Raw genomic sequence first — 3,162 nt, 5'->3', positions numbered from 1 at the left:
TTTCTCTCCAGGTGAGGAAGGTCCTGCAGACATCGTCTGCCAGGAGGGACAGACAATGGAGGACAGTCAGAGACCTGCAGAAGGAGTCGGAGGATCTGGAGACTGAACAGGCAGCCATGCAACGCCGCATGAACCGGATCCTCCAGAGTATGAGGAGCCTGGCTGAGGCAAGGTCAGGGGGTGGGGCTTGCACTGGCATCAGCTCCATGAAGGTGAGCAAAAACCAGGAAGTTAACCCATAAATTATCAGGAATCATGTAGAGACCAAGTCATCAGTCACACTCACGTTTGCTGCAAAAAAATGTTTTGCAAAGTATATTGATGACTCACATGTGAGGGGGTGGTAAATAAATTAGCACATTACTTAAGCAACTGGAGCTGGAAATGGCCACTACCAAGCGATCTCTTTATATGTGGGCAGGTTTCAGCCAACATTACCTTACCAACATTAACAGAGCTACTGAGGCAAGGAAGTCAATTGTGAGGGTGTTAAAAACATGACAAACTTTCCAAATGCTGCATAAATATCAACAGCTGCTGTACCATTAGCACTGGAGCTGTCCTGGATCAGGAGCATGCTGACTGAACCTTACAAAGAAGAAAGCTTCAGCAGTTGCTTCGATGCATTTATCAGTGAAGTTCAGAGATCTTCTTCTTACACTTTAACATCATTGCTGTGTTGCAGGTTCTCGTTGATAAACAGGCCCGACGACTTGCCAACCTGACCTCTGAGGTCTCTGCGTGGGAGAGAATGATTGACAGACGCCAGCAGTACATCGAACATCTGGAGAAACAGCTGTCTTCAGGTTTAATGCTAACATTTTATACTTTTTTCATGTTTTTGATTCTGTCTTTCTACCTATATAACTAAATATTTTACCTGTCTTGTGTATGTCACAAGGGAGGGCAAAGTCAGGCCTGCTGGTTGACCCAGTATGAAACTTCTCATTAGTTTCTTTTTAAAAACACAGTTTTTACCCATTATCTAATTTGCCAAAAATTACATTAAATATCTCTAAATATACTTGATAAATAGCCTCAAAATCGTGTACAGACTTTTGATCACCAAACTACTGAATATTTCCACAACCACTGCATCGATTGCTGAATAATGTGACACAGATGAGCATGTTTTTGTTTTTTTTTACTTTTGGCTGCAGATGTACTTTATGATTGGTGCTTACTGGATAATTTGAGCTCAGCAGTGTAGCATGGCTGACTATCTTGTCTGTCACTCTAAATGTGTCTCTGTATTTTCTTTTCTCTGTTAATTACTTGGGTTTTGCTTGGGTTTGCTTTCTACCTGCTCTTGTCCTCTCTGTCTAGTGCAAATAACTGTGAAAGCCCTGCACTGGCTGTGCTGTGTTCATTAAAAATGCTCAGGAGTTTGTCTTCATCTCCGGTGTGTCTTTGTGTGTTTGTTTTAGATGCCTAAAAGCCTCCCAGCAGCGCAGAGGGTAGAGGTTCACCCAGCCTGTGACCGATGAGCACAGCTGCATCAACACTGTGACTCTGACCAACTTACAGGCTGAGACTGATGCTGCAAAACTGACAAGGCAAACAGCTCTGACAGTCAGCCATGTGAGACGTCAGTGCCTTTTTAAACGTGTGTGCCATCTGCATCTCACAAGGACGTATTTTTTTTTACAGCATAAAGCAAATATTTTTACCCAAAACATAATAAAACATCTCAATTTCAATAAACCTAATGCAAAAAGCTGTTTGGATTCTTCATCTAGTATTTATAAATCAAAATCATCTCACCACTCCTCAGATTTATATGGTGGCCTCTTAGATAGGCCGGACTCTCAAGCTGGGCACCAATGAGGAAACTAGCTAACTATAGTTCATGTAATTAAAACAATAACACCGTGTCTGTTTTGTGAAACTTCTTTTACTTTACGGGAGTTTCTTGTGTTATTCAGAGTGCTTTAAGGCAGGGCTTTTACTTCTAATAGAGCATTTTTCTATGTTATTTAGAGTTCGTCTGTGTCAAATATGTTGTGGAAGTGTTCTGTCCTCAGTAAGAGCTGCCTGTTTCTAAAGGTTTGAAAACACTACTTGACTTGTTCCTGAGTCATCACGTTGTGGCTCTGGCTTTCACATTGTTGTGGTGATGATGAAACGACTCACGAAGATAGTTTGTCACACTCACTGAAATAAACACGAGCGTAGTGAGACAGTTGTTCAGCACACCCACCGATAAAACAAATCATCCAGTTGAGTCACACTGCAATTTTTAAGAACTAAAAACTGAAAAGGCAAAGTTAGACTTGGTCATGCTTTTAGACATTATTTAACTAACAAGTTACACGAAAGAACACAGAAATTAAACGACTGTGCTAGAATATTGAACTAAGACTATATTCTGAGATCCAGCAACTATCGCACAGCTCCTTTACGAGTAACAGAGAAAACAGTGTTTGTCATTTTGATGTCACTGGCCAGAAATTTGTTAGTAATTGTTCGTGTTTTGACCTTGATCCTACATTACAGATGATCTGGATGTTGGTTTTATGTGTTTGTGTTGTGGCTTGGTCATTCTTGAAAATGAGATTTTTGATCTCAGTTATACTTTTACCTGGATACGTAATGGACCTATACTGTCTGGCTTAAAGAAGAAGAAGAAGAAAAAGAAAAAGAAGAAGCCTCCAGCTGGATTTAACTAAGCAAACAGGTAAACCAAGAAAACAGTTGAGATTACTGAAGCTGCTGAAACTAGGTTAAGAACTGTCCGATTATTAAAACCTGTGATAGTGGTCAACCATCAAACTGCAGTTATGAACTCAGAGTTTTAAATTTTGTGGGTTCATGATTTTTTGTTTTAGTTTCATATTGTTTACGGTCTTCAGTTATTTTGCTATTTTTGTGTCTTTTTGTCATTTGTGCCTTTAGTTTGTTGCTTAGTATGGCTATAGATGTGTGAGCTCCCTTTGATGATGCCATTCTGTTCCTTCAGTCCTGTCTCTATGGTTGTCTTGCTGCATCAAATTTGTATGTTTAAGTCTTTAAGGGTGTCCAAATTCATGGGCTGCATCCTCCTGCACAGCAAATTCAAAAGTGTTAAATGTTTTGGTGTTAATAGTCTTCTTGCAAAAGTAGAGTTAATTTTACTCTAAGCAGAGTCACATTCTTTTAATGTAACTCTGAGGTGTAAAATGA

This window comes from Haplochromis burtoni, unplaced genomic scaffold (assembly GCF_018398535.1).
Source record: "Haplochromis burtoni strain Fernald_Lab_line unplaced genomic scaffold, NCSU_Asbu1 Contig_51, whole genome shotgun sequence".
NCBI lineage: Eukaryota > Metazoa > Chordata > Actinopteri > Cichliformes > Cichlidae > Haplochromis > Haplochromis burtoni.
Note: the sequence above shows the minus strand (reverse complement) of the source record.